This window comes from Rhipicephalus microplus, unplaced genomic scaffold, assembly GCF_043290135.1.
Source record: "Rhipicephalus microplus isolate Deutch F79 unplaced genomic scaffold, USDA_Rmic scaffold_20, whole genome shotgun sequence".
Classification (NCBI taxonomy): domain Eukaryota; kingdom Metazoa; phylum Arthropoda; class Arachnida; order Ixodida; family Ixodidae; genus Rhipicephalus; species Rhipicephalus microplus.
In genome coordinates, this window is record NW_027464593.1 from 63517 (window position 1) to 91149 (window position 27633).

A 27633-nucleotide genomic window follows, 5' to 3' on the forward strand; every position below is an offset into this window, starting at 1 on the left:
GCTCATTCTTGCAGGTTCTTTTGTTAATTGCTTCCCTCACTTAGTCATTTCGTCAAACTTTTTGAAATGCCCAAGTTTCTGCGGATTCACACAGGACGCTTATTCGGTGGTTAGGTTACTTGAAGATCGTTTTTCTCTACAATACTTTAACACAGTGTCTCGCAAAGTACTATACAAATATTTATTCTCTATGCTTTTTTTCGTCTCTATTGTACCGTTCCATGTACCTCTAATCTGCCAGGTTAAGATGTGTTGAAAAGGGGGCGAAAAACGCAAGTCTCTAAAAACATAAAAACAATCTTCTCTAAACTACATACTGAAACGCTGCCCGTCAAGACATCGTTGAAAATAAAATGTATTTTTGTTTTTTTTGTGTTATTGTGTTAACTGCCGCCTATGTGATATGCCGGAGACAATAGAACACTGCTTTGTTAGTGGCAAAGATGCTGTCTTGTTTTAGGATATCCTTCAGCGGACTCAGAGAAAGGCTATTGATATTAATTTTTACACAACGCGTTATATTTTGCCAACTTAACTTGATGAGGAACCTTTCATTATGTTTTTCCTCATAGGTATGCACACTCTATGGAAGACGCGTATGCAAGACCGCAACGCGAAACCGAGCCTTTCTTTGAACTCACAATATTTGAATGGCTGTTCACAGTAAAGACAGTTATGGTAAAACGGACTCCAAACTGGACTGGTACCCCATCGTGGTGAGGTACTTGCCGTTGTCACCTTTTGTGTATAACGCAACTTGAAGTACTCTCACTGCTTTAGTGAACTTTGTTACTTGTCGAGTGTTTCCTTAGTAACGCAAAAGCGCTTATTGTCACTGTGTGATTGTAGCCCCACCGTGGTATTCTAGTGGCTTAGGTACTCGGCTGCTGACTCGCAGGTCGCAGGATCAAAATCCAGGCTGCGGCGGCTGCATTTCAGATACAGGCGGAAAGGATATAGGCCCATGTGCTCAGATTTGGGTGCCCGTTAAAGAACCCCAGGTTGTCGAAATTTCGGGAGCCTTCCACAACGGCGTCTCTCATAACCATATGGTTGTTTTGGGACGTTAAACCCCACATATCTATCAATCAATCACTGTGTGATTGCACTTATGTTCCATACTATAAGCGCCAGTTTATGTTTGTTCTAACACACAGTGTAATAAATACCATGAAAAAAAACTGGTGTAGCTTTGTGGTAAAATGGTTCATTGCCACGCAGAATGCTTCAGTTTGATTGCAGCTGGGAACCTGACATTTAGTCTTTGCTTTTGTCGGGTCAACGCTACCGATGTCGGGTATGTCTTGGCGATCACGCGTTGGAATTGCCCATGCGTGTTCTCATTGTTCCTGGGTAGATACTAAGTGTCAATCACTTGTGGCATATACCCACGTACCAGCGGCGCATATCTGCCCGTGGGTATGTGCCACTGTCTGGCGGGAAGTGTTTGACGACGTACGCGACTGGATGGTGACGTTATGCATGTCTTGACCAGCGCATCATATTCGCCAAACCATCTTACCTTCCCCTGCTATTTTTGGTTCAGGCCAAGTTAAGGGGATACCACGAGAGCACCCAAACGTAAGTGGATATAGATAGATAAATAGATAGATAGATAGATAGATAGATAGATAGATAGATAGATAGATAGATAGATAGATAGATACGCTCAATTTGCCAAATTTCTGTAAGAAATGTTTTGCGTTTAGTTATAATTGTTATGGTTTTAAACTTCGACGCCACCACATTGTCATGTAAAACGCCGTAGTTGGGGTCTTCGAAAGTTCTGACCCTCTGGTATTTTAAAGGAGCACCTGGTTCAGTAAAAAGTCCTCAATATTTTAGCCTTCACCAAAATGTGACATGCGCTGCCAGGATTCAATCCGGTGGTTTTCGTGTTCGCAGTCGAGCACCATCACATCTAGAGAGAGAGAGAGATAAAGATGCAAAGAAAGGCAGGGAGGTTAATCAGACGCACATCCGGTTTGCTACCCTGCATTGGGGAAGGAATGAAAGGGAGAAAAGAGCTTATCACATCTAGAGAAACATGGCGGGCATACACCTTAAAACATGCACTATCTGCAACTTGATAGTGCATGTTTTAAGGTGTATGCCCGCCATGGTTTTCTCTAAGAGTACCACATCTAGACAACCATCGCGGGCATACACCTTAAAACCTGCACTATCAGCAACTTGCAGGGAGAGTACCAGATTTCAAGCGGTAATTGTGTAGAATGACAAAAACAGCAATCTCGAGATGTCGAGGTCGATAGAGGTTGTGTTGAAGCTGCTCGAAGTTGTGTACTGAGAAAAGAGTTGAGGCGAACGGAAAAATGAAAGTAGGGAGAAAAGGCCGAGGTGAAAGTGGTTCCTCGCTAAAGAATGGTTGAGCCCGCGGTGTGCATTCCTTTGAGATCCAAGTAAGGGGGTAGCAAAGAAGGCAGCAATTTCATCGCTGCTTGCTTTGCTGCCCTCCGATGCAGGGATTTTTCACTGATCTCTTACGTGCCCGTCAGGTGCACGGTCTATGGCAGTAAATACAAAGCAAAAAATAGTTGCTGTAGCGTAGGACGTCATGCGAAGGGTTTCAAAATAGAAATATGAAAACCTGTGTAGCGACACCACGGACCCGAGCTAACGGGGGAGTTTCGGCTCCCTCCCACGCCTAGCCGTGCGTGGCTTTGCCGTGTCCGGGGAAAAGGGGATCCTTGGGGTTGAGCTGACGCTGGGTGATTGGACCTTTAAGGCCCCCCGGCAGAGGCAACACACCCCTTTGGCCCCGGCTTCACGTAGACGGCCCACCCAGGGGAAATCCCCTGACCCACCCAGAGGAAATCGGCAGTCGCCTTTTCCTATCTCTCTCTGCCTACATCTTCGTCTTTATTTCTCACTATCTATCTGTCCTGTCTTCTACTCTCTTCTGTTTACTTCCAAATTTCCTGGCGGCAAGGGTTAACCTTGTGTAGTTACCCAACCTTGGGTAGTTATATCTGGTTATAGCGGCGATGTATGACTGGCGCCTTCAAGTGTTCTACCTTGTAGCGTCCCCCTGTTAGGCTCGGTGGTGGGTGGTCACCATCGCCGCCGAACATGAAGTCCACCACATGGCAAAATCTTCCCCCCCCCCTCAATGATCGGTCCCTGAAAAGGAACCGCACCGATGAAAGCTCCAAACGAACCGGAAGCGATTGTGAGCACTTCCCACGCTTCCTAGTCATACACTCTCTGGCAGATAACGTCTCTGTTGCAGGACTGTCGGTTTTCCTGATAACTAAAACCCTTGTTAACTTAATAGGCAGAAAGTACGACGCAGAGAAACTGTCATCCGGTGATCTTCTTGTTGAAGTAAGCCAGAAAGAGCATGCAAACACTCTCCTTAAACAGAAGCAGTTTGCCCACCTGAATGTGTCTATCACCCCCCATCGCAGCCTTAACACTGTTCAAGGCGTCATTTCACAACGTGATCTGATGCGAGAAACTGAAGCTGACCTCCTTGAAGGCTTTCGAGAGCAAGGCGTAGTCGCCATCCGCTGGATAACCATCAGGCGAAACAATGAAGAAGTGGTGACGCCCCATATAGTACTTACATTCAACCGCTCCACTCTGCCAGAATCCGTGAAAGCTGCGTTCCATCACTGCAAGGTCCGCCCCTACATACCCAACCCTAGAAGGTGCTACAAATTCCAGAAATATGGGCATGGGTCGAATACCTGTCGCGGAAAACAAACATGTGCAAAATGTGGTGATCATGAGCACCCAACAGAGAGCTGTACTTCCACGCAAACAAAGTGCCCTAACTGTCACGGGCTGCACGCAGCGTACTCGCGGACATGCGAAATTTTCAAAAAGGAAAAGGAAATCATACAGATTAAAGTAATGGAAAACATCACAATCTCTGAAGCCCGGAAGAAGTGTCACTCTTCTCCGGAAGAATGTACGCTGACGCAGCGCGCTGGGGGGCCGGGCGGCGTTGTGATGGTGGGCACGCAATACAGCTTTGCTGATGCGTCTACATCTCTGCCCCCCACCAAGCAGCCACAGGCTGCACCAACCTTTCACGTCCCGGAGGTCGAACTTCATCAGACCCCAGGGACCACACAGACAACTGAGACACCTGTCTCTTCTGACAAACCTCCATTAGCTTCTGAGGGTCCACCGGAGGCAGTGGAGGTGACACCAGGATCCTCAGCGTCTAAGATGCTGACGGAATCCCCCCAAGTGAGGCGGGGCTCCATAGATTGCCTAAGAGAGAAAAGACACCCGCCAGTTAAGCCTCCTAATAAAGGCAGCGAAGTGTGAATAAGTCACGCTCATTTCCTCATTCATAAAAACGGCTGCCGAAAGTATTATCCAATGGAATCGCCGAGGCTTACTTAAGAACTTAGACGACATCTATGAAATATTTGCGCAACACCAACCAAACATACTTTGCTTACAGGAAACACGCCTAAAACCTACACACACTAGCCTTTTGAAAAGATATGTGGTATACCGAAAGGACAGAAAGGGCACTTTCCATTCATCTGGTGGTGTCGCTATCGTGGTGGAGAAAGCAGTCGCGTCTCAAAGCCTCACTCTGGTTACTGACTTAGAAGCAGTGGCAATACGAACCCTAATTTTTCGACGAGTAACAACCGTGTGTTCACTATACATCCCTCCAGACTACCAACTCTCTAGTAAAGAATTTGAAATGCTCATCGACCAGCTTCCGCATCCATTTCTGTTGGTCGGAGATTTTAACGCGCACCACCCTTTATGGGGATGTAGAATACGGATTCTCGAGGCTCCTTAATTGAAAACTTCCTGTTGTCCTCCGGCTCCTGTATATTTAATAAAAAAGAGCCAACATACTTTAACGCAGCGCACAACTCATACACAGCAATAGATCTTGCTATCGGATCTCCTTCACTCTTGGCAACCACTGAATGGGCTGTAATTCATAACCTCTGTGGAAGTGATCATTTTCCTGTTTGCCTAAAATACGAAGAAAATACGAGTACAATGACTGCGAATGTAACCAGGATTCGAGAACAGGGTGTGAACTGGACGAAATTCCGAAAACTCTCAAAACTATCGCGCTCATCAATTGAAACCCTAGGCATCGATGAATCTGAAGCGTTGGTCACACTACACATTATACAGGCTGCAGAGCAATCCATCCCACATACATCTAACAATACACGGAACAAAAGACGACCTTGGTGGAACTCTTAGTGCAAAAATGCTCGTGACAATCAAAACCAAGCATGGTCGAAATTCCGCAGGTATCCTACAGTCGAAAACTTGGTGAATTTTAGGCGTGCAAAAGCAAACGGTAGACGTGTCCAACGAGAGTCTAAACGACAGAGCTGGCATACCTTCCTCTCATCCGTGAACTCTTACACTGACACACATAAGGTGTATAACAGAGTAAGAGCACTCCAAGGGCACAGCACTCATTCGATGCCCCTTGTTAGTACTGCTGGTGATGCACTTGAACACCAGGCAGATGCCTTAGGCCAACACTTCGAGTATATTTTCAGCTCAGCACATTATACAGACTCCTTTAGGCGATACAAACTTGCCGAGGAACGTAAACCTATTCGTGATGACAGGCCATCGGCGGGAGGGTACAATGTCCCCTTTACTATAGCTGAACTAAAGGCAGCACCGGCAAAGTGCGGCAGCTCAGCAGCAGGCTCGGACAGGATTACTTACGGCATGCTGAAACACCTACACGAAGAAACGCTTGACGTCATCCTCATTCTTTTCAACAGTGTATGGTCCTCTGGGCGTCTGCCCATGACCTGGAAAAAGGCAGTTATCATACCCATCCTTAAACAAGGAAAAGAAGCCACACTTGCTGCTAGTTACAGGCCTATAGCGCTGACCAGCTGTTTGGGCAAGGTGTTCGAAAAAATGGTGACTCGCCGCCTTATGTATTACCTTGAATACAATGGCCTCCTTGATCGTCATCAAGCTGGATTCAGGTCTGGCCGGTCGACAACTGACCAACTGGTAGCATTTGAATCCTATGTCAGGGATGCCTTCATTCATAAACAGCACTGCCTATCTGTATTTTTCGACTTAGAGAAAGCTTACGACACGACATGGCGTTATGGCATTCTCCGTGACCTGCGATCTTTTGGAGTGTCAGGAAACATGCTGAATACTATTGAAAGCTACCTTTCTGACCGTACATTTGTGGTTCGTGTTGGTAATGCCTTATCGAAGTGGTTTACGCAAGAAAATGGCGTCCCCCAGGGTGGTGTTCTGAGCTGCACACTATTCATCGTAAAAATGAACTCCATAAGCACCATATTGCCTAGAACAATCTCCTACTCTGTATATGTGGATGACATTCAGATCAGCTTCAAATCATGCAACCTAGCCACATGTGAACGTCAGATTCAGTTGGCAATAAACAAGCTGTCAAGCTGGGCAGACAAAAATGGGTTTAAGTTTAACTGTGACAAGACTGTTTGCGTACTCTTCTCAAAACTACGTGGCATAAGGCCACCCCCCAACATTTCAATTAACAGACAATCCATAACTACCAAAAAAGATCACAAATTTTTAGGTGTTGTGGTTGATGAAAAGCTCAGCTTTGTTGCACATATCAAACAGCTACGACTTAAATGCTTGAAAGCCTTAAACCTGCTCAAGATTTTCTCACATCAGTCATGGGGCACAAACCGTGACTGTCTACTGAACCTTCTCAACAGTGTAGTGCTATCACGTATCGATTACGGCTCGGTGGTTTACGAGTCAGCTTCAAGAACTGCATTGAAGATGCTTGACCCAGTGCACCATCTTGGGCTTCGGCTGACCAGCGGTGCTTTCGGGATCAGCCCAACAGCCAGCCTGTATGTTGAGACAGACCGGTGGTCACTAGAACGGCGACGTCAGTTTACAAGTGTCACGTATGCCACCAAGGTGCTTTCCCATATCGACCACCCAGCTCGTGCGCTATTGCAGGATACATCGAACGCCCTCTTGTTTTTGAGGCGACCATCAGCTACGCCACCGTATCCCCTCAGAGTGGCCTCACACCTTGGAAATATGCACATACCGGTCTCCAGTCTTCAACTAACCTCTCACAAGGACACTGTTGTGCCATGGGAAATGCAGGCTATCGATTGTGACTTGTCATTCCTAGAGTTAGGAAAAAATGGCCACCCAGTCGCGATCGATCAACACTTCAAGTACCTGCAGGCCAAATACAGGTGTACTGAATAATATACTGATGCCTCCAAGTCGTCCGCAGTCACATGTGCGGCACACGGTCCCGCTTTCTCTGAATCTAGAACAATGAACGAACATACCAGTATATTTACTGCAGAATGCTATGGCATACTTTTAGCTGTAACGCACATTTTAAAGAAGAAAGAGCCAGCCTCAATCATATACACAGATTCTCTCAGTGCTGTGACTGCACTGTCCTCCACTAAGATACTCAAAAACCCAGTTACTAATACACTTCGAAAATGCATCATGTCAGCCCGCAAATCTAAGCTCAAAATCACGCTATGCTGGAGTCCGGGACACTGCAACGTTGCTGGCAATGAGATAGCGGACAAACTTGTGAAGTCAGCTGCACTCCACCCATCAGTTGACGTAGACACCATCCCGTATGAGGACCTGAGGCCACTCATCATATCCCGAATGCGTAGAAAATGGCAAGAAGAATGGAACGCAGCAAACGCAAACAAACTGCACTTAGTAAAGCCAAGAATAGGAAGATATCTGACTGAAAAACGTAACAGGCACCAAGAGTTTCCACTGTGCAGACTCAGGATCGGTCATACACATGCAACACACTCGCACCTTATAAAGAACTCTCCAGCACCACATTGTGCAAAATGTGGTGATGAGCTGTCTGTCATTCACGTTCTAATTACCTGTCCGTACCTCGAACCAAAAGACTGTGTCACTTTTCAAAGCTATACAAATGTCACATTCCGCCTCATCCACAATTTTTTCTTGGAGACGATCCCTTGTTTCCCCCAAAAGTAGTCTTAAAGTTGTTAGCTAGTGTAGGCTTCCTACATTCCATAACATATTCTCACTAATCTCAGCCTCCTCTCAATCCTGAGGGAACCGCTGAGACTTTTTTTATCAAATGTCATGCAGCACGCACTCCTTGTCTTGACAAGGACTGTTGACGACACGGCATGACTTTGTAAAACCCATGTTACTCTCGTGTGCCTTTTTTGTTTTGAGTTACTTTTCTTGTTCTACAACAGTACTCTTACGCCAACTACAACATCGTATAAGCGATACAGCAAATATTTGGTCAGAAGTGGATGCCCTTCCAATGCAGACGCAGCTTAGTCTACTAGCCTTGCCTCAGCAATTCTGCAAGTTGGTTATTGCGTAATGTGTCACGTCACGCTCATTGAGGTACCGCTGAGTAATGAGCATTGGCGTGTTGTAAGCCTAACCAAATTATTCATATACTATCTCCACTTACTTTAGTGTATTTAGTCACAGCTCATACTGCTTAGCATTGACAGCAGATGCATGACTGAATGCTAATACCCCCTCCAGTTTGCCGATGTGGAAAATTTAGGCTACTGTGGGATAAATGGAAACTTGCGATGGTATCCATCTCCAAGCTTTTTGTGCTGTTTCGCTCGTCATATATCAATAAAAAGGAATATATGTGGAGTTTGAGAGGAAAATAGGTCAATTAAGATTGGAAGCAATAAACCATGTCCTTGTCCCAGTGTTTATGTCAGTAAGTATAGTAGAAGGATCTTTTGTCTCCCATTTCAACACTTTCATTGATGCTTGGACTCAGAAACTTCAGTCGGTGTTTTTTTGTTTTTTCAAAAGGCACGCAAACTCTCTCGAATTCGCAAGGCTGTTGACACTCGGCAAGATCTGTTGTACTCGCAACGTGCTCTGCCGAAGCCAAAGTATCGAATAGGATTCCCGGCCCCCTTTTCGCATGGAAGTCGTTGCTTCGTGTCGTTCGACTTCCTTGCGAAGGTGAACAGAGACACCTCCGTCACTTGCCATGTATCCCTTATAGCAGTGGAGCGGCCTTCCGGCTAGACCTGTGCGCCGCTACCAAAATAGTTGGTGGCAGCACATCGAAGGCGCGGGGTTGATGAGATCGGCGGTGGCGCGGCGCGGGAAGGGAAGGGGGGATGGTAGGGGGATTGGGATGAAGAATCAAGGGTTGGTGGAGATAGCAATTCGTACAACAAATTCTGAAAGAAAAAATGTTTCCCCAAAAGAACGAATCAAGTAATGCAATAAGAGCATGCCCATGTGTTATTTATTCATGAATACCACGGTCTCAGTTTTCGAGACAGTGAAAGTGTAAATACAAACGTTAAGTACTTTTAAACATTTAAATTTAAAAAAAATATTGTTCAGCAGTTTTTTTTGAGATAGCTCAGCACCGATAATGCCCGGAAACCCATCAAGCTCATTTTAACAATGCACAATCTGCAGAAAAGCAAAAAAAGAAAGAAAACGAAAACAATGTTGAGTTTACCTAACAGGCACAATATTTAGAGCATCAAATCCCCGGTGCAGAAGATGATATGGCTGCTATAACATTCGAATCAACGTGAGCTATCATGCAGGAAGATGACACAATCCCCAGTGCACCAAAGTTCGAGAGGGGCAGCTGCGTTACAATATGCGGAAGCGAGGCAGGCGAGAAACGCTGGTTATAGCGATGAAATGTAAGCTGCATTGTTTTTTTAAACAGATTCTAACATAGCTACGTCATGCTTATGGTGAGGCGACCAAACAACCAACGCATATTCGAGTATCATGTGCTGTCAGTCAGCATTATTTTGTGGTACTGCTTAAAGTGCGTCGGAGACACATAAAATTTCCAAGCGCTTGTAGCAGATTGTTTAGATGCGCGAGTGCCATTTTAAGTTTGGTGTAAAAGTTATACCAATGTATTCAAACCAAATGATTCCTTCTGCACTTACATCAACGTTAGTATATGTGAGAAGAAGACAGTGTTCTTTATTTGAAAAGGTCGTGACTACAGTCCTTTTGAAGTTTGCCATGTTTTACTCTCCCTGCAAAACGAGAAAAAGAAAAAAAACACTATTCAATGCATTCTGGTTCTAATTAATAAACATGGTTCTACAGTTTACACAGTCGTTTGCATACATTCTATGTTTTGTTTGAGTATTCCCGATAATTTCTTCTCTGCCATTTATAGAAATATTCAAAAGCGGAACAAGCTCCCAGCTTTGAGGCACCTTCCTAATATGATTCGTGCGCAAAATGACTTCATGGTGAACCGTAAAAAATTTTGAGTGCTGCACTGAGAACTGTGTTGTCCAATCAAGCACCATGTTGTCACCAAAAAAAATGTAATAAAGCTGAAAATATAGCATGGTAAACGATGTCAAAGACCTACGAATATTCAATGAATATGACACCATCGTGTTATCGGTTCATAAAATAAGAAGAATGTCTTGCCTAAATTGAAACTACCGTATAACAGTACTAAATCCAGCATGAAAGCCTTGCTGTGATCGCGAACGTATATTGCGTGTATTTAGGTATTCCACAGTGCACTTCTTATTGATAGACTCTGGAAGTTCGTAGCTGGTAGAAAGCAAAAATATTGACCTATAATCCAGTGTTTCCTTTTTTCGGGCTTAAATACGTGTACAATATTTCCTATTCCACAGCCGCAGAACTACTGGAGAGATTAATAATTTTTTTAAATATTAAATTTAACCATTTTGAATACCACTTGAGAAAGCATTCTAGAATTACCGTCTGGGCAGACAGACAATTTCCAAACTTCAAGATTTAGTAGGAAGTTAAGTACTTCGTGGAAGCCTAATTTAAGATTAGAAAGAAAAGGTAGTTTGCTGCACGCGAAAAATGAAGGAGCCATGCCGTTATCGGTAAAAAAACTGATTTGAAGTAGCTTTCCCTGCAGCTTCAGAATTTGAGGAGGATTGCAAGAATAAAAGATGAGGCTATGGACGATGCAAGACTGATTGACCTGTAGATCCTGGATATTTTTTTTTGTAAATGTAGCAGACAGGTTGCTAAATAAGTCGTTTTTAGCCTCTTTAGTTCAGCTTCTAAATTATTTTGAATGCCTTAAATGAAGAAGCATTATCAATGACGATTTTCACTTGAGCAATTCATGCAACGAGTGGGATTATATATATATATATATATATATATATATATATATATATATATATATATATATATATATATATATGGTATCAAGTCTACCTCGTGTTTGATGTAATATATTCTTAGGGCACATACTTTCATAAGCATTCACGTACCAGACTGTCTTGTGTTCTGTCTAATATATTCTTGGGACACATACTCCGACTAGCATTCACGAACAATTTCCCAAAAATTAAGGAGTGCCTCTACATTGCCAAATTCACCACAACATTCAAGTTAATCAAACCTTGAGGCTAAAGTGTCTAGTACGGAATTGTCACCAACTTTATCAAACTTTAAAAAAGTTTCTATCTCTGGTCTCGGACGAAAAAACACACTAGGTTTGAGGAAACTTCAACATATCCACAATCTAAACCCTTTGACGACTTCACATTTTGCACCGTGTGACAGGAGCGCGCATTCCCATAAAAATCAAAGGCTAAACCTTTTTCATCTGATCTCGCAAAACTGCTAAACGCTTGCACGTGAGAATATGAGCGCTCCCGGGAAAAGAGCAGTGTTTCTGCAGTGATACAAGAGCTCGTAGAAGGGTACGCGAGCCGTTCGCTGATGCCTGCTGATGCAATGCCTGCGCACTAGCACTCGCAACTGTGCCCTTATAGTCAAAGTTCACATTTGCAGATTGTGTCACACAACCTCCTGCCTCAGCATCTCTTTATACTATTTTGTCCAGCAAATGACAGACAGGGCTTCCTCTGCAGTCGAAGAGCAATCGACGGTAGGTATTGCACGCGAAGTGATGTTATCGCATGCGCCCTCCGGGCGATGGAGACGAGTAGCTTGTTTCATCTTTGATTCAGCATTGTGCCTCGCTAGCGCTCACGAGATTTATCTCCGCGGGAACATCGTAGTGGTTGAGTTCGAAAATTTTTTATTTAGTCATTTTACGCAGCTTGACAGGCACGATGCAAGCCTGCAGAGAGTGTTCGTATGAGTATTTTCGCAATTAAAAAAGTTTAAATACTTTTATATCTATTTAAAAAGTATATACGTAAAAGACGTATATATATATATATATATATATATATATATATATATATATATATATATATATATATATATGTATATATATATATATATATATATATATATATATATATATATAAATTTGTACCAATCATACGTGTTAACGTAAACAGGCGCCACTGTAGTTTAAAAAATGCAGAATGTAGTGTTTAGCTCTCAAGCATGCCTTTCTTTCTTGAACTGTCTTGAGAAAGCAAGTGAATGTACAATATTGGAATTTCGCTGCCACCACTTACCTTTAAAAACCACATAAACTTGCCAAGTAGGCGGAACAAGAGTGCTCTATATCTTTGCAAGTGACAACATGTGATAGGTTTGCGACCAGAAAAAGGAAACAAACCGCAATCGACGGTGAAATCAACAAAACTTTGCTAACGCAGCGGCTTTCTGCTATACAAAAATGATAAAAGTATTTCAAAATTTGTTATCACAACTAAACAGGAAAACTGATTATTTTGTTCGCTCAAAGAAATACTGTGCTAAAGATTGCAGTGTTATTTCGTCAAATTCACTTTAGCGAATGTACAGCTCCTGAGAAATTGATTTCATTTTGCATGCGCAAACGTTATGCCTACTCCGATAACATCGGAAGAGAAGCATCTGCGCTGAAGCACATTTTCGTATACATTTGGGGCGTGTTTAATTACGCGTAGAGACCTACGCCACCGTTTATAATGATTAAACGTTATTGGGACACAGCAGAGAAATCACTGTCAGGCGTGCTGTGTACGGAATACACCAATTTTATTGCTGTGATTAATGCTTTTAAGATTTAGCTGTCTTCAGAACAATGCTAACTGTCTCACTTCTTTTTACAGAAGTTCTTGTTCTTTGTATCTCAGAGCTCGCAAGGGAGTTTACACTGCAACAGTGAGTTGGCGTATTGTCAACTGAGGATGAGAGGTCATTAGCTTCTTTCCTGGACGCCAAAGTTTCACCAGAATTCAGTGAAGTTCACAACCTGCGTACGTTTTCTTTCTGTTTCTGAAATCAATATTAAGAAAGACTGTAATGTGTCGTAACAATCTACGGTATACAAGGAGAAGCACCATAGGTTGTGACATTGGTCCGGGGCCAAGAACATGGCGGAAAAGTTCTGAAAGCTGGGAAGCAGACGCTGTGGCGTAAGGGCTGAAGGATTGGAGGGTGCTTGCGTTGATGGGTATTTAAAAATATTTATCAATTGGCTGTTGACAACTTTTTTATGATGACCCATTTATATTAGCCGTCAACACGGCTGCTGCCGAGGCAGAACACCTGCTTGTTCGGAATGGAGCTGACATGTGATGCTTTCTGGCGTCCATTCAAAACAACACAAGTCACTGCAACCACAGTAGTCACAAAAATGCCCTCCTTAAGGCAGGCCAATTATCTTCCAAACACGTCCTGCGTGTACCAAGGAATTTTTATCTTATTTTGGCTTCGTGCCCCAATTGTAACATCTTTGTAACATTTATCAGGCGATAAACTTGCCCCTGTTGTTTTCGGGTTACGTAGAATGAAACCCACGGCCTGTTTCACCTCAGCTCATTGAAACCATCGCAAATGCCACATGCCGAATAGGAGAATCCCAAACTTCGATTCTGACAGAACACACACTGATCCCAACATCCCAGCTTAGCACTGAAGCGCTCGATACCAGCCTTTCGACTCGTATTGATACCTTACAAAAAGTGTGCAATAGTCTCTGTCTAACGAAAAAGGTCTAAAGGCAGACGTTAATATTAGCATTGCCTAACTTTCTTCGAAAATCAAGGTTCTTACAGCTAAGTGTGAAGAAAGGAAGGAAGGATCGAAAGAGGGAGGGAGGAAGGAAGTAAAACAAAGGAAGGAAGGAAGGAAGGAAGGAAGGAAGGAAGGAAGGAAGGAAGGAAGGAAGAAAGGAAGGAACAAAAAGGAGAAGGCTAGTTGGTTAACCAGAAAGACATCTGGTTGGCTACCCTACACAGGGGGAATATGGAAGGAGTTAAGAATGATGAGCGAGAGGGAAGAGACAGAAAAGAAACAGAAGAGACAGACAGTAATTTCACTGCTGCGTTTAGAAGTTCACTGAGTCAGAGGTGTTCAGACAGACCCGTCGTCCTCAGAAAATTCATGAGGGCTTTCGCTGCCATGTGGGCGGTCGAGTTAACGTGGATGGTGCTGTGATAGCACCTGCACAGAAATAGGGTGATCATTCAGTCGCCGCAATGCGTTGGTGAATCTCTCTGAAGCAAATCGTGGAGAGTGGCACAGCGGGTGTTCTATATTTTGATCGGTGCCGCAATCATCGCAGGGCGCACAGTCAATAATTCTGACTAACATGGTATAAGCTTTCGTGGAAGCGACTCCTAGACAAAGGCAATAGGGAAGTGAAGCTTCACATGAATGTAGTCCATATGGAGGCCAGCGTTGTAGTGAAAGGTCAAGTTCATGTAGTCTGGTACGTCTATGCTTGGGGTGTTCCACTCAGTCAGTGTGAGACTGCAGGCCAGTTGACGAATCTGCCTTACAGGGTACGCTCTCGAAAGCTCAACCGCAACGCTGCTTGCTTTCTGATGTGGCGTGTGAGCAGCATGATCTGCAGAATGATTTGCGCTGATATCACAATACCCACGTAACCACTGAAACATGATGTCGTGCTTTTTTGTATTAGGAGGTGGTGAAGTTTTACGGTTTGATTTGTTAACTGCTCGTGACATCCATGTCAAAGATTGGACCACAGGCACTTTAACGCGGCCCATATACTCATTCTTCCTTCAGAATCAATGAGTTCCAGTGCACCACACAGAGCTTCGAGTTCTGCTGCCATGGGCATCATCACTTGTGGTCTCAAAACGCAGAGTTAGCCCTTCTGATGGTATAACCACTGCTCCACCTGAACTGGACGACGTAGTCAAGCCATTCGCGTAAATGCGCACGTGGTTACTGTATTTCTGGTGCAGTAGGATTTTTTTAGGGGATAAAACGGTAGGTCTGATTTTCTCCGCATTCCTGGGATCATTAGCTAAACTCGCTGCCGACACAAGGCCCAAGGAGAAAGTAGTGGCTTTGATGCAGGTGCGTAACCTTCTGTAAATGATGAGTCGTGCTAAAAAGTGCGATGAAGCTGACAATCGCCTACGTCGTCTTAACCTAGTTTTTTGTGGTATCTCAAGCAAAAAAAGGTGAGACCAGGCTTCAGTTCCAGGCAAAAGTGATGAACTTTGGTCTGAAAAATGTGTTATATTTATACCTGAAGTCAAGTTGGAGCGTGCACACCGGCTTGGTAGTTACCAACACGACAAAACTACATCAATCTTTGTAAAATATGCCAGATAAGAGAAATCCAGAATTTTCGCGGTGTCATCAAAGCTCAAACGCACACGTTTTTCAACTTGGGAAGACTGCTCAGCTAAGGTTCAGAATTCACGAAGAAAACTTTACGACCATGGCATACACAGCGGCAGACCAATCAAACTTCGCTTTGAGAAGTTGCTGTGCGATAACAACGAATTTTCGTACAATGAAGAATCTGGCGGCGTTGTTTAAAAGCAGTCGTAGCAGTCACTGCTCTAATTTAGGCAATAACGTCACTCACTACACCCTCCCCCAACCCAGCCTCGCCCATGTGAATGTTCCCGTGTGTCAGTGCCTGCCCGCAAGAATCGCCAATGTGCGTAATTATCTGCCTAAAAAAGATAATTCATTTGCCATTGAATATCTGATGAATGATCACAACACTGACGCTGCACTAGTTACGGAAACTTGGCTTCAGCCGCAAATTGCAGACCACGAGCTGTTACAAGACAGCCAGGGGTATTTGGAAAACTAAATACCCCTGACTGTCTTGGTGGTATTCGGTGGTTTGGTGGTATATTTGCGGTATTTGGAAAAGCAAATACCAGCAATATTTGAAAAACCTCACACTTTGTAAAGGGTCGATTAACATTTTAAAATTATTCTGGTGGCTCGATTGTGCCAAATGATGAGCGACCAAATGTAATCGACTCGCACTTTTCATCTGTTTTGATAAATGAACCTACGCTAAATGGCTTTGATCCACTCCACCAAACTCTTTCTGAAAGTTCTTTCATAATCAACAATTCTGAAGCAATCCTAAAGCTCACCAAAATAATTCAGATCTTTTGTGATCCCGGAGATGATGATATGAAAGCCGAAATACTAAAAGGCACAAAAGTACGCTCAAGTTCCACATTACAAATAAGTTTCATGCAGTTCGTCACAGAGAGTTTGCTACCGAATCATTGGAAAGTTAGGAAAAGTGTACCGGTATACAAATATGTCAGTCGCGTGGATCCTTCCAACCATTGACCTATTCACTTACAAAGACTGTTTGCAAACATTTAGAACATATAATATACTCACAAACAGCATGTCATCTAGGTAATCATTCTTTCTTTTTTCACAATCAACATGGTTTTTGGCCTGGCTTATCGTGTGATACTCAGCTTTTTGAATTCATACTGTACCTCACTTGAACCTAGACTAATATTTTCAAACTGATTTTATCTATCTCGATTTTGCCAAAGATTTTGATTGTGTTTTTCGCCAGCTGCGAAAGCTTTCATGTCCACGACCGGGCCCCCTCATGCTATTATGGGTCTGCTGCTTTCTGACAAATTGCCTCTAATACACCGTATTCGGCAATCGTTGTTCAACCAATACCGACGGAATTTCTGGTGTACCACAGGTCTCCGTCCTTGGTCCTCTGCTCTTTCTCATCTTCATAAACGATCTTTTAAACAGAATTTCATCTCTCGTTCCAGTTTTTGCAGGTGGCTGAGCTCTTTATCGTCGCATCACACACCATAGAGACCATGATATCTTCCAAAACCATTAGCATCTAATAGAGGCCAGATATTCCAATTTATTATTGAAACTCAACATCTTGAAATGCAAAATAATGCACGTATCCCGTAAGTTATCTAACAGTGATTACATACGCTTTTTGAACTCAATAGCGTTGTCCTCCATCGAATCACATTGTTGTGTTGGTCTCACAATAAATAAATAGTTGACATGGTCTGATTACAAAACAAGATTTGCTGTCGGTACTACTAAATCCCTTAGTTATATTAGACGTGACATTTCTTTGTGTCCCTCAGCAACGGGTGGCGAATGAAAATTCATACAAAGTAGGCTCGAATATGCTTTAGGTATTTGGTGCCCTCACCAAGCATACCTCATTAACGTTTTAGAATCCGTACAAAACCATGCGGCGAGATTCACCTCTTCTAGGTAAAGCCGTGGCGAAATAATTAGTGCCATAAAGTCATGCTTGGGACCCAAGTCATTAACGTTCAGTCCTAGGATTACAGGGCTGTGCGTGCTCTATAGATTTTATTACAACTTCCCGCAACATCGTGGTAAACTTCTCGATTTCCAACACCGTTAATCTCACCTCCTGTTTAAGTCTTACCGCATCTTGTGGTTGCATGGTTCAACGCCATCTTTCGATCAATATTTTTACCGATTGTCAATGCAGAGTGGAATATACTGCCAGAGAGTGCTGTCAGTGAGCATAATCTTGTGTTTTGGGACGTTGCTCACTGATTGTCTTCCAATGTCAAATTGTTTGTGATTTTATACTGTTCTTTCTGTTCTGCATTTGAGAGTGTGTTCCATTTCTTCTACAAGTACGTTGCAAATTTGTGACCTGAAAAGTGACATGCCTAACTTTCTATATTACCCTCGCCCTTCCTATGTGATACCTCAACAGCGGGCTTTGAGTAAAAACAAACGATGATGATGATGATTATGACGATGAAAACCACGTAGGAGCTGTGCTCACAGAACTCCCACAGTACGCGAAGCCGTCGAAATAGCGAAAGCTTGACGGTTGTTCTAACTCTCTCCTTTTCGCGATTCGCAAGTTACTTCGTAAATTTCTTCGAATCTGACAACGGTGGATGAAAAAAAGTTATGGTAAGGTAGTATATGCAATAAGTGTTACGTTGCATGGACCAAGCGAGATTGAAGTAAATCATTTACAATCCTTCTCATGCTTGACAGCCACTTCATATAGAATCAATCTGTCAAGAACTGCTCCCTGTTGGTTGTTTTAGGCACGATTATAGAGACTTTCTCGTTTTCCTGTCAGCGATATGGGAGATTTATAATTGCTACATCATAGTTCCTAAACATTTTGCAATATGTTGATATGCTTGCTGTTAAGTTCGCACTGCGAAAGCTTATATTCAGTGGCTACAAAGTCGATTTACGTCAAAATCTACTGAAGTCATGTTCCTATAGTTTTTGCATACTCTTCATTATAGTCGTGGATTTACGTTTTTATCCATAATAAAGACGGTTAGCTCGCGTAAACGAATTGAGAAAACTTTCCATCCAGATGCCCTTGAAGTAGTACCATTACTTCCCACTCTCTTTGAACGGTAGTAAGACTGATAGTGCGCCCCTTATTTGCTATTCATTGAAATATTGAATTGCTCACAAAACAAAAGCAAACAGAGCAAAATACTAATGAGCACTCGCTTCTCTCGGTCGTTGTGTTATCGTACTTTATGGGCTCTATATTTGAATTATCAAATAAATATGTATAGCTAATTCAGTAAATACAGCAATGAATTAGGCTGCCAGAGTACCATTTTTTAACAATTATGTTATTCGCATATCTGTTTTTTTAAAGCTTGAATGTGTCATAATGTCCATTAAAACTACGGCTGAAAACCACAACGTTAGAGCGCAGTGTTACTCACCCTTATCGGCAGTGCAACGCACTCAGCACTTATCTAGGAGTTATAAGGTCCTGTTTGAACAGCTGCGCGTACGTGCGTATGAACTAGGTTTGTTTGTAGTTGCGACATGTTTTCGAAGTTCAGGGTGTAAGGGTTTACACGAAGATTCGTGAACGTTTCGCTATTAGTCAGCTAGGGATTGTGCTCAGAAGCTTCCTATGAGGTATAAAACACTGAAGCTATTGAACAAATGGAAATTTTTCCCATTTTTACCATTATGTGCCTTGTCACAGCGTATAACTCATCACAAGAAATGCCAGGCGTGCTTTTACTGTACGTATTCGGCATTGGCTTGCTGTTTAGTGTCGCGTACAGAAAGACGCTGGTTCTCTTCAAACAACGTCACGCGGTAGCAAGATGGCTCGATGGGGCCATTTGTTATGGAGTGGCAATGACTAATCTCTCTGCTTTGCCGCTTCGCTGAGCCGGAAAGGGTAGGAGGTGTAATTGCTTTGCTGAAGCAAAAGTGCGTGCGACGCACATGTACCAAAATGTCTGTACAAATTTGATAAACTCTATCTCAACCTTGCCAATGAAATATTGTTTGACCGGCCCTGTCATGTCCAATGACGGCGCAATCCAGAAAAGGACTAAATTGATCGAAACAGACATGACACTCTAGTTGCTTCACAGGTATTCTTGAGTGGAATATTTTTCGCGTTGCGTTTAAACACACGAAACATCACAAAATTGGGGAGAGAGATCTCTTTCAGAACTTGGCCTGACGAACATAAGAAGTACATGCCAAGCCCATAGGTTACAAAGAGAGGCTTACTAATTCACCCCTCCATCGCAATATTTCTGAACCGAAACAACAGTCGGGGGAGGGCATATGTATGTGATCACGATCACTTGTTGGTGGGATTCTTTGTGCTAGACGCTGAATGTGGTGTCACGAACGCATAACATGAAACGAAGTGGTGGGCAAGGAGAAACCAACAAAACATGTTGGCAATGATTTGAAGATGTGGCGCCTATTACTTTTGGGCGGCAATAATCTTTATCATCAATAATTGGTATTAACTTTTGTACACGCTCTTAGAAACATGCTTTTGGCTGCTGTTGGCGCTCACATACTTTTAGATAGAAATTCGTGTGGAGCAGTTGTGTGCGGCGCAACTGCGTGTCTTCATTTGTTGTGCTCATATTTGACATACCAGATTTCAGCTGCCAGTCAACTGATTTGGCGTCGTCTCTCAGAGCAATTTAACCAACGAGCACAGCAGAAACCACTGCTCGTTTGGGCCTCGAACCGCTGATGCGCCTTTTTTAAAGCCATCTAGATTACCCTAGAACCTCGGCACAGCAAAAATGAAATAAATGGTTTAAGCAATACCTAAACAAAAAGGTAAGAGAAAAAACAATAAAATTATAGTTGCCTGTAACAGCACTTCGCACTGCAAAAGCAGCATATTTATAAAGAGCTGAAAAATATCTGTACTAACAACAAATAGAACAAAATCAAAAAGTCGTAGAAATAACAAAGCAGTAGAGCAAGTAACAAACTAATGAAAGTAATTAAGACAATCACGTGTTAGTTGAGGCAAGCCTCAAGGAAATGCGGGGCTAGAATTTTTTCTTGTTTCTCGGTAGTTCCGTGTTGCTTCATCCTGATTTCATTTGTTTTCTATTTTGAAATTTCCTTTTCATTTTATTTTATTCTTACTTTTCCTATTTCCTCTTTTATTTTTTCTCTACTTTACTCTTGCATGCTTGCTTTTTTATTATTTTATTCGTAGTTCCACCTGCGTTATGCCAAGTTACGACAGCTCCGACCTTTTGTGTGTCTCGCACTTTAATGCACACCATTCAATATTGACTACATCTTCAGACAGATTTTCGCCTTAAAGGATCCTCATCACCCTGCGTTCAAAGGCAAGCGGGTAATTTTCTCTTCTCCTTCGCTGCCTTTTGCACACGCAATGAATCCTCTTCACCTCTTAGTTTTTAAAAGCACGTGCACAATGTCAGCACTAAGCGTTAGAGTCTGCCAGGAGGTCGCGCTTCTCGGCCATGTATACGCTATTAGCGCCACTGGCGCAGTTGTAAACTCACAAAATGAAGTGTGTTCAATTGATCGTGCACAATATTGTCACACAGCAAAGGACGACGCAGTTGTCTATGAGGAAAACAAGTTTATTGGAGCGAACCTGTGCTCCCCTAACAACTGAAAGAATACACAGGCGGCGAAGCAGCGGCCAGCAAAACGACGGGCACGCTATTGAGCGTCGGCGATCGAATGACGCGGCATCGGCTGTGTGGGAATTTATGTCCCTCGGCGCGAGGGTTTCTCGAAAAGTCGAATTGTATTGAGAACGCCGTGATAGCGTTTGTCAGAAATGCTGTTCGTTCGAACAGCGCTTCTAACAAACAACGCTTGAAGCGTTGTTTCTATCGAACAACGCCTGAAGCGTTGTTTCTATCGAACAACGCCTGAAGCGTTGTTCGATAGCGTTTGTTCGAAACGCTGTGGTAGCGTTTGTTCGAAACGCTGTGAAAACGGCGATAGCACAGGCCGGCGCAGCCAGGCCGAAAAAACAAAACACAAATAAACAAACCCAATGCATTATTCGCGGCGTTACCCCCCCCCCCCTAAGAGTACATCGACCCGATGCTAACATAAGGGACAGTCCACACAAATTAAAATAAAAGTTCGTCATCGTCCGTAGAAAGGTTTTAAGCGAACCACATGGACGACTTCGGGCCGCGTGCGTCGTCGTGATGTACGGGGGTCCCCATCGGGGTCACTTCGTACGTTAGTTCGCCAACACGTCGTAGAATCTGGTAGGGTCCAAAATAGCGTCGTAGAAGTTTCTCACTGAGTCCACGTCGTCGAATGGGAGTCCAAACCCACACACGATCTCCAGGATGGTACTCGGCGTCTCAGCGTCGGAGATTGTAGTGTCCGGCATCCACCAGTTGCCGATCATGGTAGTCGATCATGGCGCGGAGGTCAGTGTCGGCACGCTGCTGGGTGGCTAGGTGGCTCTCTGTCACGACTCCGAAGAACGCGCTGTCTTCATCGGAGTCCTGTGGTGGTGGGGCGACGGGGGCGCGGGACAGGCAGTCGGCGTCGGAGTGTTTCCTGCCGGATTTGTAGAATATTGTAACGTCAAACTCTTGCAGGCGCAAGCTCCACCGCCCAAGACGGCCAGAGGGGTCCTTCAAATTGGCGAGCCAACTCAGCGCATGATGGTCTGTCACAAGCTTAAACGGTGTACCATAGACGTATGGGCTAAATTTTGAAATGGCCCTTATGATAGCCAGGCACTCTTTCTCGGAGGCAGAGTAGTTTCTCTCCTCCTTCGACAGACCACGGCTTGCATAGGCGATTACCTTTTCGTAACCGCTTTGCTTTTGGACTAGGACGGCACCCAAACCGATATCACTGGCGTCCGTGTGCATTTCAGTTTCGTCGTTTTCGTCGAAATGAGCGAGCACGGGTGGGTTTTGCAGGCGTTGTTGCTGCTCGCAGAATGCTTTTTCTTGGTCGTTTTCCCAGCTGAAAGGGGTGCTTTCTTTCGTCAGGCGCGTGAGTGGCTCTGCAATGCGTGCGAAGTTTGCGACGAAACGCCGGTAGTATGCGCACAGTCCGAGAAACCTTCGCACACCTTTCTTATCTTTCGGCCTTGGGAAGTTCGCAATGGCTGATGTTTTTGCGGGGTCAGGTAGGACTCCCGCGGCGTTCACGACGTGACCCAAGAACTTGAGTTCCTCGTACGCGAAACGGCACTTCTCAGGCTTCAGCGTTAACCCGACGTACGAATGGCCTCGAGTACAGATTCCAACCTTGTGAGGTGTTCGTCGAAAGTCCGGGCGAATACGACAACGTCGTCGAGGTATACAAGGCAAGTGTGCCACTTCAGGCCTGCTAGCACAGTGTCCATGACTCTCTAAAACGTTGTGAGCGCCGTGCACAGCCCAAACGGCATCACTTTGAACTCGTATAGACCGTCCGTGGTTATAAATGCAGTCTTCTCTCGGTCTCTCTCGTCCACTTCGATTTGCCAGTAGCCGGTCTTCAGATCCATGGATGAGAAGTACTTGGCGTGGCAGAGGTGGTCGAGGGCGTCGTCGATTTGTGGGAGGGGGTACACGTCCTTTTTGGTGATTTTGTTTAGTCTCCGGTAGTCAACGCAGAATCCTAAAGTGCCATCTTTTTTCTTCACGAGTACAACCGGCGCAGCCCACGGACCTTTTGATGGCTGTATTATGTCGTCGCTGAGCATGTCAACAACTTGAGTCCGGATGGCTTCGCGCTCGTGTGAAGAAACGCGGTACGGTGACTTTCTGGTAGGTCGGGCTCCATCTTTGGTTATTATCAGGTGCCTCGCCAAAGGTGTCTGACGTAACTTCGAGTTCAAGGAAAAACACTCGCTGTAGCGACGAAGCAACTCCAGTAATCTGTCCCGATTTTCTTGCGACAGCGCCCGGCTCACGTCGAAGGGATGTTGCAGCCTGGAAGCATCTGCGCGCGCCCGTTCAAAGGTGGCGACCGCGATCACTTGACTCGCTTCTTCCGTTTCTTCGAGGAACGCAATTGCAGCGCCCTTGTCTAGATGCTGGTACTCCTCGGTGAAATCGGTGACCAAAACGTGGGATCTGCGTTGCTTAAACCGCGCAATGCCTCTTGCGACAGGCACACCGCGGTCTAGAAGCAACCTTTGGTCAGTCTCCACGATAGCGTCGACGTCAGGAGCACCACCTTCACAAGAGACGGCGATCATCAAGCTTGCGCGGGGTGGCAGGGTGACGTGATCGTCGGCGATCCTTACAGCAGCACGGTGTCCGAGGTTCGGCTGCGGCGTCGCGGAGTGATCGGAAGAAAACGTTATCGACCTGGTCTGCAGATCAATTATTGCGCCATTGTCCGTCAAAAAGTCCATTCCGAGAATTACGTCGCGGGAGCAGTTAGGCAAAATGATGAATTCCGAAGGGTACGTAGTACCGTCACCCCCGGAAAATCTTTTCAGGCCTGCGCCCAGCAATCTGACGTCATTTCCGGCCGGCCGACTCTCGGGGAAGCCGCAGCGGCAGCGAGCGCAGCGCGGGCGGCGGTGGTGACGGTTCGGCGGCGTGGTGTTGACGGTGTTTCGCGTTTGTTGCTTTCCGTTGCTGTTTTGCGGCAATTTCGTTTCCGTGCGTGATGCTGGAGTGATGCGACAATGCCGAATAAGTGTTGTGTACCCGGATGCACCGGCAACTACAAAACAGGAAAGAAGATACAAGTGTTTTCCTTCCCTAAAGACGCCGACGCTCTCAAACAATGGCTACGCGCCATTCCTAGGAAGGACTTCGTGCCGACTTCGTGCACTAAGGTAAGAATTTGAGATGCTCCTGTTCTTATCTTGTCGTTGCTTGTTCGGGTAGAAATCACCTATGATGGTAAATACTTGAGCGTGTGGCCGCCGGGCCTCGCGAAGCGCTGACGCCAGCAGCGTTCGCAGCAAGGATGGTCAGCTGCGCTTTGTTCACTAACAGTGCCGTGGTGTCGTCCATTCTTGCAAGCTCTCGGTGGAAGCGCTTCGTGGAGTGCGGTGACATCACGCTCCCGTGTTTTCTTTCATGTTGCTTGTACCGCTTAGCGCAGCGCTTTTATTTAGATGCTTGCTAAACGTAGGTAGACTTTGTTTTAGCTACACGGACTGTAAACACGGTCATGCAAACGGGAGCGCATTTTTTTCTTTTGAGAAGTGGCGTCTCAGACGTTCTTGAAACGATTGTGCAGGTGTGCGCGGATCATTTCGACGCTTCATGCATCGAGAAGACGACATCGTACACGGATCCAAGGACTGGGAGAGTTATTGAAGTTGCACTCCCAGTACCACGGTTGCGTCCTGGATCTGTCCCAACGGTATTTCCCGGCTGTCCGTCCTACCTTTCAGTACGAGACAAGAGCACGAGAGAAACCCCTGACGCCAAGAGGAGCCGACAAGAAGCCTCCCAACTCGCCCGTGCTGTAGAAGAGTCGCTGGCGTCATATGAAGCGGAGCAAGAACGAGACCGGTTTTCGTCCCTCGAAGAACTAAGGGCTCGCCTGCAAGGGGTGTCAGTGTCTCCGAAGTGGACTGTGATTCATAAAGAAGAGTGCTCCATGTTTTTGAACATTATCGACTATCGTGAACCTTGTTTGAATGCGTCATTGACCGTGTTTGCAAACCTTGAAGTCTTTGCCTGCTATCAAGGTTCACCAATCAAGATCCTTGGTAGCGCTGTTGTACCAGACTCAGTTCAAAAAGTAAGTTCCTTGTTGGAAATCTTGAACAACCTGTCGATGCTGTCTGAGGAGCACTGCACTTATCACCACCTGGCTCAAGCAATACATTCCCTTCTGGACAAATTGGAAGCCAGCATTGATGAAGGCAAGAAAGAGACTGTGAACTTTATGAAGGAGCAGCTACTACTCCTTTCTGCAAAGCGCATTCAGTATAGCGCACAGGTGATGGTCTTTGCATGCATCTTGCGTACAATATCACCACATGCCTACAAGTTCCTGAGAAGCACAGGTGCACTAACTTTGCCCCACCCAAGCACTATTAGAAAAGTGTGCTCGTCTATTCAAATGTGCCCACAAGTTGATTCTTCTGACGACACTTTCTTTCAGTATGTTTCTCAGAGATTCAAACATCTGCAGGCACATGAACACACTGTGACGCTGATGCTTGACGAGATTTATATCAAACCTTGTTTAGATTACAAAGGTGGGAACATATGTGGTGCAGCAGTTAACTCCAACGAAGCGGCCACATCGGTGCACGGGTTTATGATACAAAGTTTGCTGAGCGCATTCAAGGAGGTGGCGCACATTCTTCCGGTAAAAGCCTTACAGGGTGAAGATCTTCATTGCATGCTGAAGAAGGTGATCTTGGGCTTAGAAGAAATTGGATACAGGGTCATAGCCGTTGTCTGTGACAATAACTCGCTGAACAGGAAGGCAATGAACATGTTTCTGCCAGAACCAAAGCTTAGCCCTGTTTACCCGCATCCGGCAGACCCAGATCGGCCGTTATTTTACGTGGTGGATGCTGTGCATCTATTTAAATGTATAAAAAATAACTGGCTCAACCAGAAAAATGCTGGAACTTGCTTTTTCTACCCACGCTTCGAGCTTTCGAACAATGAAGTTCATCCCGAATGCAAGATGACTGCTTCATTTAAGCATTTGAGAGATTTGCATAAAGAGGAGTCACCCCTGCTTCTGAAGTCTGGGTATGGCTTGACGTCAAAAGCTCTAAATCCAAGCAGCTTTGAACGACAGGACGTCAAACTCGTACTGCAGGTTTTTAATCCACACGTAGCCGAAGCCCTGGCCGCTCGCAAGGGTCATACTGATTTTCAACATGCTACAGCAACCGCCGAGTTCATCAAAATAATTCTTCGTTGGTGGAGCATTGTCAATGTAAAGACACCTAGTAAGGGCTTCCATCACCGTAATGTTTCCGAAGAGCCCATGTCAAATCACACAGATGACCCAAAGGCAAGCTTTCTAAGCGCTTTTATCACATGGCTCGATGTGTGGGAATTTTATAGGCACGACACCGGAGTACTTACCCAGGAGACATTGAGTGCCTTGAGGCTCTCTGCTCAATCCCTTTTGGCATTGGTGAAGTACTGGGTTAGTGAGGTTCACTTTAAGTATATTCTGCTAGGGAAAGTCCAGACGGATACCCTCGAGAGTCGCTTTGGACAGTACAGGCAGATGGCTGGTGGGCAGTATCACATATCTGTTCGCCAGCTTTGCGAAACCGAGGAAAGGATTCGCCTTCAAAATGCCCTTCCAAGGATGAGCAACGATGATCTCAGAGGCATCGAAGAGACGGACAGTGTCAGGGATGCGGGCACTTCTTTTAGTGTTCATGTTAGCGATGCTGACCTTGATGAGCTCAGAGCACAAATGCCGGTGATTGGTTATGTTGGTGGGTATTGTGCACACGCTGCAATGAAAGTTCTCAAGTGTGAAAGCTGCCAGAGGCAATTGGTCGTTACCCGAAATACGGCCGAAACAGGAGAGGACACCCATTCTTTAATCGCACAACTGGATCGGGGTGGCCTCAAATTTCCTTCTGCTCTTGTAATCACAGTAGTTATGTACACAGAGGTTGTAGTTAGAAAGCTCATGACGGAAAGTACCTCTACCCAGTTTCTCCATGGGCCGAACCAAAAGAATGTCGTCCGGCAACTTACACTGGACTCTCTGCCAAGGCTTGAGGACATAGATACGTGTGAAAACGGGCACACCTACGAGCTCCTCATCACATTGGTTGCAAACTGTGCAGCAAATATAATGCTCAACAACTTGTGCAAGCAAAGGAACGATCTTTTACGCATTGAAAAAGATCAGAAGGCGAAAAATAGAAAGGCCCGAATTTTTCTTGGAAAGTAATTTTCCAAGCGTCGCGTCTTTCTCTTCACATTTATTCTTGTGAAACTGCACAGAGTGTATTTGATTGCATGTCATGACTTGATTTCCTTGGTATACTTCTGCCTTATGTAAAATGAGCCTTGTTTCCAGTTTTGTATCTCTTTACAAGTTGTTAGCTTTTAAAAGTGCTGTACTTTTTTCTTTTTTTTAACTCGAACTGCCTCGGTGCCTACTGTAGCAGTTGTACAGTCCGTTTTGGTACCTAAGCTGTGTACACTTTCCTTGTGCACTCTGTGTACAGACATGTTGTGCACTGTGCTTTGTTTT